Consider the following 12,925-nt stretch of genomic DNA (forward strand, 5'->3'; position numbering starts at 1 on the left):
GGGATAGGGAGAGGTAAGGGGAAAGAGACCCTGCTTGCAAACAAAAGGGCAGATTCGAAGGCTGGAGGGTAGAACCCACACGCAGGAAGGAGTTCCCTGTGCTCCCCACCCCCACCAGCCCTTAGCCCTCCACAACTCTTAGCAGGTGAAATAAAAGACTTCAGATCTAGGTAAAGTGGATACCCCATTAGGGGTAAGACATTATGTCGGGAATTTGCCTGCTTCTTTGCTTTGTTTTCAGCCGATCCTTTAGGAAAACCCTCTGTCGGTTTGGATATTAGTATTAAAGCAACCCATACAAATGCAGGCAGCTGCAACCATAGACATCCTGATGAAAAGCCAGTCGGTCTGTGCATTCGATTGGAATTTCAGAAGATAATTGTTTCATTCCCAGGTCTGTCCCTGGCTCACCATTTGACCTCAGACTAATTGCTTAATCTCTCTTGGCTTCAGATCTCCTACTTTGAAAGTGAGAATAATAATAACTTCCAACTACCTATCTCATCCGGGTACTGAATGGATTAATAGGGTCATGTTTGCAAAGTCCTGGGAAACTCTCAAGAAAGAAAACGTCCCTGCGCCTTGGCAACTTGGTAACATTCTAGGCTGGGTAGGGCTGAGCTCAGTGAGCCATTACCACAGAGGGATGTAGTACCTTCATTTCATACCTAAGGGATGGCTCCTTCTGAAAGCAGGGTTTTCATCACCCCAAAACCTCTAATGTGTTTGTTGGTGCAACAAGAGGAAACTGCTGTGGTAAGCCACTCTTGCACCTCTGTTGCAACCATACACACGATTCCTCAGAGCCTTTCTGCCCTCGCAATGCATAGGCTGACTGGAGGGAGGGGGTGTCACATAGACCAGGGCTGCCGCTTCCTGAGTGGGTGATCCCAAGCACATCACTTGATCTTCCTTTGCCTCCTTGACACCGAGCAAGAGCACTTGACAATCTGTCAGGAGATATTAGCACAAACACAGATGGTGTGTCAGTCTCTGCACCTCTCTCTTAGCACCGCCAGGTGTGATGATCACTGGTTGGTCCTTACTCAGTCCAAGCCCCTGCGCCCATCAGAGCGTGTGCTTATCAAGAGCCTGGCTAACTTGCAGTCGTCCGCTAACAACAACCTCTTTCTGTGAGCCCTCTAGATCTCCGAAAATGAAAAATCAAAAGGAAAACAAAACAAAACAAAACAAAACAAAACAAAACGCTGTGTTGGGGATTTGTGCAAATTTCCACAGCTCATTTTTCTTTCATGGCTGACTTAGCCCCATCTCTTGACTTCCCAGGTGCAGTACCACATTGATAAAGGACAAGACGCATGCCAAGTATTATGCTAAACACTCAGAGTGAATGTGTGAATATGTCCCATCATTGCAAAAGCCCAGCAAGGTGGGTACCTTGAAGAGTCCCATTTACAGAGCCAAAGTTTGGTGAGGTTAAAGAAGCCACCTAGAGTCACTCAGTGATTTCAAGGAGAGCCTGGATCCAGTCCTTACCTGACCCCGGAGTTCTGCTATACGCACTGCTGTCTGACAGAAAAAAAATACACATCATATGTGTATTTTATGTTATGTTTTACATCTTTTAGTTCAGAGACAGTTAGCTCATGAAGGCTTTGACTTAATGAATGGATTAACTCTGGGTGGACATTGTGGAGAAACTGTGAATAGTTGTAAGTGGGGCTTAGTTGAAAGAAAGGGGTCACTTCGAAGGTACGTCTTTGGGGACTATGTCACACTGTACTCCTTCTTGTATTCTTCGGTTCCCCATTTCCTTCCTGTTCACCATGATCTTACCGCTGTAATGATCTGGAGTACATGGTGCAAACCCTCACAAACCAGGAAGTAAAGCAGATCTGCTCTCCCTAAACTGTTCACACCAGGCACTAAGTCACACAGCCACGAGGGAAGTAAAGACCGTATGCAAGACCGACAAAGGTAATGAACTCCAAAGGCACATTCAGGATGTGCTGGAAGTTTAACATTTAGAGTTTTGATTTGCCAAAGAGTTTGCCCTCAAAGAGCCCATTCCTGAAACCTTCTGCAGTCCAGACTTTGACTTCATTATATATGGCATGTGTAATTTACATACGCTCTGAGCAAATAAATGAATGTGTGAATATGTTCTCTTCCAGAGACGGAGAAAGACTCTTAGGCGAGGAAGATGGTAAATTCCAGAAGGGCATGTATTGTACCTGATTTTTACCTAGGTTTGTAGACCTTCCTGGCACACTTAGCATCTCCTCCCATTCAGCTCTAATGGTGTATGCATTAGTGTTCACTGGATGTAGTTTCTTCCAGGCCGTGTTCTGCCTCGAGATAATGTGTTCACAACATCATATTAAGGAAACCCCCTTGGTTAGTGTCTGTCTGGGAAGCTAGTCTGAGCCCTCATTGACAGCCTCATAGTAAGGAACCCCCTTAGTGCCTGTCTGTGAGGCTAGTCTGAGCCCTCAGAGGAAACAGGTAGCTTCCATTTGACCCGAAACCTGATTCTGCCTATGGTAATGTCCCCAAAACAAGCTAATACGGCGAGATCATTTTCAGTTACAGACGTTAAAGCCAACTCAAACCAATTTTGTGGTCTTAGCACAGCTGGACCCATAAGGGCCAGGTTTCATTTTCTCTACACATCTGAATAGACACACTATGTTCACCTCTGAAGCTACCTTTCATATTGTAGTGTTTCTCAGTGCCTCGCTCAGGATCTCTTAGTCTACAGTTAGCCTCAAAATAGAGGTGGTTCCCATCTGGTTATTACTATGCCCCAAACTACTGAGACAGTTCCCCCCCCCAATGAGGCTTGAATTGTGGGTCAAGCCTAAGTCAAATGCTAATGCCTTGAGCTTGATGGAGTCCTCTCCCCCAGTCACCTGGCTGGGAGGAAGGGACTCTCTGGGAGCTCCATTCAGGAGAGGGAGGAATGATGTGTGAAGTTGTCCAGGCTAGACTCTCTGTCTTCCTCACTATCACAATAAGTCACTTCTCACCCCCTGTTAGAAGCAATATAGCTTTGCACTGTTACCCACATACCTCGCTGGGTGGCATTAGAGAGTCTATTCTCATTGTCACTGTTATGTGTGCCTGGTCAGTCACTTCACTTTGAGTCCTGGAGATAACACTGCTCCAGTTCTCTGCATCACCAGTATTTACTGTTATCCTCATGTGTAGCAGATAAAGGATGAACAGCCTGTGAATCAAGATCCTACTTTGGGTGACACTGGTCAGAGCCATAGGTACAGATGAAGACTCTACACTGTGGGCAGTGACCTGTTTCATGAAAGTGTGGCAAGCAGAAGCAAACTGAAGATTAGTGTTCTGTGATTCTACCACACACCTGATGCCACAAGAACATGGTCTAATTCACTGTGGTGAATACATTGTCACGTGTAAGCAAGACACCCACGACTCTGGTTTGCCAGACATCAGTATTTGCCATGTATAGCCGCAAAGAAGAAGGCATCAGATGGACTGTCTTTCCATTGCTCTTCTAGGGTAATTGTCTCCCTTCATTTCCTTCCTTTATCCCTTTCATCTCTCCTTTGATCCTCTTGGTATAGCCACCCCTCTCCTTCACTGTCCTCCTTTCCTTCTTTCCTCTTCACCTCCTTCTGGTTTTGACCGCTGCTTCAGCCCCAAGGAATTGAGAGTCCTGAGTTACAGCTCTTGCAGTCCCTTAAGTGAGTTGCTTTCCTCGTTTCTTTCAGCTCTCTTTGCTCCCCTGAAATGTCAGAATGACCAAGCCTCTTGCTAACTTCAGTGGTTAGGGGTCAAAGACATTCTGTAGGTATAATGTTCCTCACAGATAAAGGTGTTTCTGGATAAAAGTGGGAGACAAATCTATTTTTTATTTCATGGGTCTAAATCTCAATGAGACAGGCAGACAGACATGAAAGATGGGGAGGGGGGAGAGAGAGAGAGAGAGAGAGAGAGAGAGAGAGAGAGAGAGAGAGAGAGAGAGAGAGACCTTAGCTATAAGCTATTCTCTCAAGGTAGACTACTTGTACAATATCCAAAGTGCCACTTTCTCTGAGCCTCCTCTTGGAAGAGTAACAATAAAAGACTCACTGTAAAGAATTTTGGGCTGGGGATTTAGCTCAGTGGTAGAGCGCTTGCCTAGGAAGCACAAGGCCCTGGGTTCGGTCCCCAGCTCCGAAAAAAAGAACCACAAAAAAAAAAAAAAAAAAAAGAATTTCTAAGGGTGTCAAACCCACTGTCTAGATAGACTCTCTGTGTAAATTTTCTAGGGTTTTCCAGCCAGCCAAGGAGGACCCTAATGTTGAACTTGCCCTATAAGCTTTTTCGCCATGTTACCTTCCAGCACTGCTACTTAGCTAGGACCTCAACCCAGTGGACTTACCAACACAAAGTAGCAGAATGAATGCCTGTGCCCACTTTGGTGAGCTTTAGTCATATCCATACATCGGAGACGTCCTTCTGCAATTCATTCCACCTTTGGCATCTAATCACTTCACAATTATGATTTTACGTGCATTGGTGTTTTGTTTGCATGCGTGTCTGTGTGAAGGTGTCAGATAACTCCCTAGAATACGAGTTAGACAAGTATGTCCTCCCATGTGGATGCTGGGAATTGAACCTAGGTCTTATGAAAGAGCAACCAGTGCTCTTAACTGCTGAGTCATCTCTGCAGTTCTCAGTCGTTATGGATGAACTAAAATGGACAGACCATCAGGATCTGGCCAAGCCAGTCCTAACACAACAAGGGGATGAATGGTGTCCCATCAGTGCTTGGTAAGTAAGTGGGGGAAGATATGAAATATGTGTTGAATTAGCCAACACTAAATACATGAATGAATAGTGAATGACTATCAGTGGTGCCTACGGCCATTTCTTTCCATGTGTTTTAAGCTGCCCCCTGATTTATTTTTTGTAGCCATAATGCGGTTCCAACAAACTGACTCTAAATTTATGATTTGCTTTTATGTTCTGCTGGTGACTTTTGAAATAGAGGCTGACATGCCATGCTTTGAATCCCGTTTTCAAATAGTTAAGGAATATTTTCAAACCTCCCTGAGTGGAGGAGGCAAGACAAGAGAGGGATGGCGCTTATGTACCAGCTAATCTCTGTTATGACAAATCTGTATGACTAAGGAGTGAGGGCCATGGGGGTAGGGCCATGCCCCTTGGCTGAGTAGAAGAGGGTTGTCCACAGATGACACATGACTGGAGCCATCGAGTTCCTGTATATACTTGGTAGATATATGTACCCACTGGAATAGGTAAATCTAATCCCTTGCAATTTTTCATTTCACTTCCTTGAGTTCTGTGGTATTACCAAGGGGCAACTGGTTTTCTTCTGGGTGAAGTGGAAATCTTTGCTTAATTCAAAACCACTTACATTAAATACGTACAGCTACATGGGGATCTTTTGCAAGAGAGAATGTTATTCATGCTTTTCAAAATCAATGAATCGTCACTTGACCTTAACTGACATGTATAGATCACTGTACTTGGGAGTTAAACTGAGTGAGGAAAAGCAGCTTTTACTCAAAATCCGATTGTTTATTGATATATGTTTGGGAAGTCATAACAGAGTCACGTTTTTGAGTAGGACAATGGCAAACTATGCAAAATTAAAACGACTCACAATACAGTTTGCTACTTAGAACTATGTGAAATTCCCCCAAAGGAGACTAGGAATATTCACACAGACTAAGAGTTCATATAGACTAAGATAGAATAATTCAAGTTAAAATTCAATTAAATATACAATTGAGTTGGTAAATCATAACATCCTGGACAAATTTTAAAATACAGTCAACTTCCTGGATACCATACTAGCATAATGGTGAGGTTAAGAAGTCCAGGTATCTCACTTAAATGTTGCTAGTATGTGGCCCTCTTTCAACATTTTTTTTCTACTATTGATTTGGTAACTAACATTAAAGGTCATGTCTGGAGAGATGCTCCTGGGAACATAAAAACTTGAGTCCAGTCTCCAAAGCCCAGTTAAAAGCCAGGCACCAGGCACCTGGGATCCTAACACTGAAGAAATAGAGATAGGCAGGCCCTGTGGATCACTGGCCAGTCAGTCTGGCCTAGTACACAAGCTCTAGGTTCAATGAGAGACCCTTTCTCAAACACTGAGATGAAAATTGATTGAGGAAGACACCTATCATCTCTGACCCCTGCATGTTTGCACTCAAATCCACATACATATGAATATACCTGCATATAAGCTATGTCCTCATTGGCAAGTAAGGAGCAGAAAAAACTAAACACCATCCCTCAGTGACACACTTCTTACAACAAGGCCGAACCTCCTAATCCTTCCCAAACACCAACTGTCACAGAAATATCCAAATTTATAATCCTGTGGGAGTTATCCTCGTTTAAATCATCACACATATATGATGCACTAATCACACACACGTACACTTGTATATATACTGAAATCAATGACGTTATCTGAACTCAATGTTTAGAGCAGCAGAAGTAGCCAAGGTACAGAATCAATCTAAGTAGTCATCAACAGATGAATCAGAAAAGAAAATGTCATACAGACTGGGGAGGTAGCCCAATGATAAAGCACTTGCTTAGCTATGTAGGAGGCTCTGGGTCTAATTCCCACCATTGTACAATAAATGCATAAGAAAGAAGATGGGACACACGTACACAATTAAATGCCTTTCTCTTTTAAGAAATACTGTCATTTAGTACAAGATGAGCCTAGAGGACATTGTGTGAACAGAAATAATCCAGCTACAAAAAGGCATAGTCAATGATTTTAATTTCATATGTATTTTTTTTTAAAAAATCAAATTTCTAGAAGTAGAATAATGGTCATAAGGTCTTATGATTTGGATCTGGAAAGGTCTTCGAAGGTTTGTGAGTTGAAGACATGATCTCCCATGCAACAGTGTTCTGAAGTAAGCGGGCTTGTGAGAGCTGTGAGCCCATCGGTGTATTGATCTCTCATGTTCACAGCTGAGTGGACTCTAGAGAAGTTGTAGAAACTGTAAGAAGTGAGGCCTTATGGGAGGAAGTTGGCCATCAGTGATCTACTGATGTTGGTACAAGTGACTACTGTACCTTGTCCAGCCCCGCTCCCTCATAGCTGCTGTTATGGGAGGAGCTTTATTGTCACACCCTCCCTCTGACGATGTTCTATCTCACCCTAGGCCTAAAGCAACCCACCCATCCAAATAAACAAAGCAGACCCTTACCCCTTAGCTTTCAGACAGTTCATCCTACCACTGAAAAGCTGACTCACATACTAGGTTGAGGAGGGAGGAACCTGGGGAAATGTCAATCAAAGGATACAAAATTTCAATTATATAAGACAAAATTTCAAAGGATGTACTGTATGATACATTGATTGCAGTTAATAATGTATTATTGGGAATTGATGACCACAGATTATGTTAGAGTTCTTTGGCTAAGATTATAGCATGGGGGAGAATACCTGCCTAGCATGACTAAAGCCCTGGGTTACATCCCCAGCAGACACAAAAGAAAGCACAGACGTTCTCTGCATAGGAAAGAATGATGGCTATGTAACTGTTAAGTAGCTTGATTTAGCCATAACGCATTTACACACCACAACTTGTATGCAGTTACTTTTCTCTTACTGTAAAGAGACACCAACTTAAAATCTGCCCATTAAATATGAATAAAATTTATGCCTAATATTTAATGATAATGTCTCAGGGATGGGACTGGTAAGGAGATTAAAAATGAATAAAATTTATGTTTAATACTTAAAGATAATGTCTCGGGGATGGAACTGGGGGAGAGAGTAGCTTACATTCATCAGCACTGGGAAATGTCTTGTCTTTCTCGGGCTGAGCCTGTTTTAGCATTCACTTCAGGCTGTCTCTAGATCAGCTGTCAGCTTGACAGATAGTTCTGAGAAGGCAGAGTCTGGGAGGGACAGATCTGCTCCGTATAAAAATCTAGTTAGAACCAAGTCTGCCCTGTGCCAGCTCCTCCCTAAAGGGTTCTGATGCTTCTTGCAGTTGGTACTACAGCATGTTCCAGTCCAGTAAATGGGCAATAAACTTTGTGTGTCTAGATTTCCCTTCTAGAGAGAGGAGCTTAGCTAAATGGTAGAGCAGTCTGCTACTACATACCTGGGAGTAGCTGTGTGTTGGGTTTGTGGGAAAACTAATGGACTTGATGAGGAAGCTAACCCTGACTTCCAAAGCCTGACTGCACAGATTTAGACCCACAGTACTCACAGCTGCAAAACAGGTCAATAATAAAATAGAACAAAAGAAAAACCCAACCCTTTTGTTCTGTCTCTCTAAGAAATCCAGCTTCTCTCAAGTGGAGAAAAGGGCCACCTGCTCCCTGGAAGTGGTCAGTCTGGGCTTTTCTCAACCCAGTCAGTAACTGCTTGGTGGCCCCTGTTAAATACAGATCTGATTGCCTTGAGTGGCCTTCCAGAACCAGGCATTTCAGAAGCAAATGCCAGCCCAGAGGGCAAACTCATAGGTCATGGTGAGGAGTCAATAAAATAGAATGTCACCTATCTGTGGAGGAAAATTATTTCTCTTTTTGGACACTCTCTACTTCAGGGAAAGGGGCTGAGAGAAAGCTGGGGGAACATGTGGGAGTCGGGAAGACACCTTCGGGGGTCTAGTTTTGTCTATGATGCTACAAGTAGATGACCTGTAATGGTGACTTCCTTGACACTCAGGCCAACACCATGGTGAGAACAGCCCTTCCTTCATTCATATTTTAGTGAATGTTCACTGTATCCGTCATGTGAAATCACAGCCCTGAGCAAGATTAACCGCCTCCCTGCATTTACATTCTAGTGCAGGCAAATGGAGAGCGGTCACATATGCCTGTGAACTCAATAGAGGCATTTTTGATCTGAAGGAAGGGAGAATATCACCCCCACAGTGGGGACAGGAGTGGGGACCCATGGAGACAGAGCAGAAATTGCTTCAGATCAATGTGTCCATGGCAGAGGTGGCTGTAAGACAGTGAGGTCATCCAGATAGGACCCTTTAGAGTTGACCATAAGGTCCAAGGAGACCCTAAAGAACTTTCAGCAAGGTAGAGACATGGCCCTAGCCGCCTCGTGAGAACAAGCATTCAGCATTGTGTGGAAGAACCCCCATTTCAAGCTGTGTCCTGAGAGCAAGAAAGAAAGGTAAGAACTGGGGGGTGGGGGTGGGCAGGGTGGTGCTGGATCTGGACCAGGATGTTACTCTTGATGGTGGAAGGAAAGGGGAGTTCTGGCTTCTAGGTTAGGCAATTTCTGATAGCCACCACCATAAAACTCAACCGGCATCATCAGGGTGTCTCTGAGGCAGCTGATTCCTGTTCGGTGTAGCATGTATCTGAAGCTGCTAAGTCCCATGTCCTGCCACTAAGACTGGGGTCTTGGGGCTCTGTGACCTCTCCTTTAGCTTTCCCCTTTCGCCTGCAACAGCTAACACGACCGAAGTAAGGCAATGAGAATGCAGTAAGAGCTGAGGAAGGTCTCGTGTGAGACTTCTCATTCAATCCTTGCCTCTACCCCAGCAGTACTTGTCCCACCCTTATAGAATCCCCTCATCATGCTGAAACCCCCTGCCACTCCTGTTCCTTTCCAGCATCCCATCCCATCTTCTCCAAAATGTCACCCAGGGATCTTGCCACCATCAGTGCTGAAATCTCAGTGTTTGCCATTTTGGAGCAGCCACCACCGACAGGAGTTGGGCCAAGGCCTTCTGTACACTGCCAGTGAATCCAACAGCTTCACTAAGTCCTTGGCTTAGTTCTTCTTCACACAGGAGAACACTGAGACTCCCAGGGAGGGGCACAAGGTTCCTGCAGAGTCACTCACTCATTCAACAGGAGCCAGAACCAGCCCTGCCCCCAAATCACTTTTTTTTTCTTTTCTGACTGTCCTTTAAAGACCAACAATAACAAACAAATACCAACAACTGATATAGGAACAAAATATCCACTGGAGACCGTCAGGAAGTCCCACCCAGCCTAAGAAGAGAGGCTACTGACTGAGAGCTGGCCCTGGGCACACAGAGTTTGAGATTCTCTTTGGTTGTTTTCTTTTTCGAGACACGGTCTTTCTGTGCAGCCCAGGTTGTCCAGGAACTCTGTAGACCAGGCTGGCCGCCAACTCGGAGATCTGCCTGTCTCTGCCTCCGAATGCTGAGATTAAATGTGTGTGCACCATGGCCACCATGCCCAGCTGAGCTTAAGATTCTTAAGGCACTTCTCTGAGTCTGCCCAGAGACCAAAAATACCCCCTAACCTCAAGAGAGCCTTTGTCCCCCATAAGCTGGTGGCTAGTGGCAGTATTATGTGATGGGATTACTTTGACTGTGGCCATGTGATGCTGGGAAGCCCCTCCAGCCCCTTCCGGCCTCTTTGTCCTTTTTCTAGTGTTCCATCTGCACTACCCTCACACAGCCCTGCTGCTCTTGACTCTGAAGGAAAGAGGTAAACATCTTTGGGGCGCTTTATTAGTTTATTTCAGAAGATGGAGCCTGTTTGTCCCTAGGGCCCAGCCCTCTTTTATGGCCTCCAGGCCCTCTTGACAAATTCTAGTGACTGGAGAGAAAACCCGCTTTCTACAGCAGATCATTAAAACACCCACCATAAACCCAGGGCCATAAAACATTATTTGCCAGGCATAAAAAGAGGGTAGATTTTCCCAGAATGACAACCCAGGCCCTGCTTTCTCCCGCTGGGAAAGGCGGCACACGGATGCCGTCGTTCATAAATTCCTTATCTTGCACCGAGCTTTGGGAAAAGAACCCTGTTGGGAAAGCAGCCAAAAAAATATTGATTTATTTGTTTAATGAGAGAAGCATGGTGATGCCCTGCCTGTGTGTCTTCAGATGACTTAATCAGAGAACACACGCCCCAGTACAACCAAAAAGTTTGCCAGGAGATGAGGGGCTTCCACAAACTGGAGGCTCCCCTTTGGGAGCCTTCCTAGGTGGAGAGGCATTGATTTCTCCCTTTCAGTCTGTTAGTTTCCTAATTAAACCAGGCAGCACCCACAATGCAACTGTTTCTTAGAATGCAGTCTAGCTTTCTAGGGCACTCGCCCTTGGCCCCTCACTAAAGACTCAAAGGGGATTTCCCATTTGTTCAGGACTGAAGGACAGGACTGAGGTCTTTAGGACTTGGAGCTCAGGGTTTCAGTGGCATAGCCCTGTGCAACCATTATTAAAACCACCAGCTCTAAAGCTCTCAGCCCTTTCTCTGAAGTCATCGGGACCAGATAGGCTTGCTGGAAATCTTGCCAACTTTTTTTCTTGAACGATAAAATATAGTATATGATTCAAATAGCAGTTCTGATGTCTGGGGAAATAGCTAATAATCAAATATGTTGTATTTCTTCAGTTGGAAGGATGAACGGTCTCTGGCAGTGAAATAAAAGACGGTCTAGTCAAAATTTGCATGCCACGAAGGGGGTTTGAAAAAAAAAAACCTCAATTTTTTTCAGAATTGATTTTTTTTTTCCCCTAGAAAAGTCAGTGTCTACCAACACTGAGTACGTAGTCCAGAATGAGTGTGTCTGTGGTCATTTTGGCGCAGTCTTACCCCTCTCTAGTTTTAAAAGCCATTCTATTCCACTCTAAGTGCCCTCCTGGGCACCCCACTTTTACTTTCTCTTTGGTTTTGCTTGTGGGGTGTGTGTGTGTGTGTGTGTGTGTGTGTGTGTGTGCGCGTGCGTGTGTGTGTGTGTGTGTGTGTGTGTGCGTGTGATATTCAGAAATTATGGAGGTGCTGAGAGGTCGTGTGAGCATGTAGAAAGTAGCAGGGGAGGAACTGGGACTCCAGGCTTCATCTTCCATCAGAAGATGAACCGCTGAGGCTGGGCCTAACCCCAAAAAGCAACTGTGGAGAAAAGCACAATTTTTCAGGTCACTCAGGCAACAGCTAAGTAAAGGAACGGAAATGCTCGGTGTTTTTGCTTTGCCTGTTAAGTGGAAGGGATTTTGCCTTCTATCCTGTTCATTTATGTAGCCTGCCTCTGGAATCCAGGGCACTTGGGAGCCAGGTGGCTTCTCTGCCCTTTGTGGGCCTCTGTTCACAGCTACTCCCTGCTTGTTTTCAACAGCCACTGGTGAGTTGTATCCTGGAGATGTGCTAGCCCAGGGCCGAGCTGGGATGCTTGCCTGGGGACACCTGGGCTGGGGGTGGAGGGGCATGGGAATTTCTTTGCAGCTGCAGCTACAGAGCCAAATAGCTGGAAGGGAAGCGAAGAGAGGAGAGAGAGCCTGGAAGCAATTCTCCTGATTGAAAAAACGAAACAAAACAAAACAAAACAAACAAAACCAAAAAACAACTCACTTTCCCCCCTCAAGTGTGCAGATCTAAAGCTACATGGAAAATTATGAAAAGCTGGAGATTGATAAAGGCTGTAAGCCTAGAGAGGGCTGGAGGGAAAGAGGCCCAAGGTTTTGAGAACCTCTGGCTTTCCTTGGGACTACATGCATCCTTAGCAAAAGAAACCCAGTGGGGGCATAGCCTGAATCCATCCATCTTTCCCAATTCGCACTTCCAGCAAAAGGACAGGGATGCAGTGGTGGGAGGCAATCAGTCAGTGGGTACATATGTGGCTGGGTCAGTGGAAGAGCAGTCACATCTCTGGAGCTGAACTTGTGGCTTCTATGTGCTCTAGGGTGGACTGCTGGGGGTGGGTGAGGTGCTGGGGAGCAAACCCCAACTGTCAGCACCAAATGCTTAGGTCAAAGGCAAGCCAGTGAATGAAGACAATTGACTCTTGAGTGTGTGTGTGTGTGTGTGTGTGTGTGTGTGTGTGTGTGTGTGGTATGTATGTGGTGTGTGTAGTGTTTATGTGTTGTGTTTACGTGTGTGGTGTGTGCTTGTAGTGTGTTGTAGTGTGTATGTGGTATGTGTGGGGTTAGGGGTGGGAAGTGGTGGTGTGTGTTTGTAGTGTGTGTAGTGGTGTGTGTGTGTGTGTGTGTGT

At 45.1% G+C, this 12,925-nt stretch overlaps 1 long non-coding RNA gene across 1 annotated transcript; it reads left to right on the top strand.

Moving 5' to 3' along the window:
• LOC103693876 (uncharacterized) lies at positions 1 to 12,285 on the top strand. Its single transcript, XR_005494682.2, has 3 exons — positions 1 to 1,390; positions 2,136 to 2,210; positions 3,175 to 12,285. It is a non-coding gene; the product is annotated as an uncharacterized LOC103693876 (long non-coding RNA).
• The last annotated feature ends 640 nt before the right edge of the window (positions 12,286 to 12,925 follow it).

This window comes from Rattus norvegicus, chromosome 16, assembly GCF_036323735.1.
Source record: "Rattus norvegicus strain BN/NHsdMcwi chromosome 16, GRCr8, whole genome shotgun sequence".
In the NCBI taxonomy this organism is placed as follows: domain Eukaryota; kingdom Metazoa; phylum Chordata; class Mammalia; order Rodentia; family Muridae; genus Rattus; species Rattus norvegicus.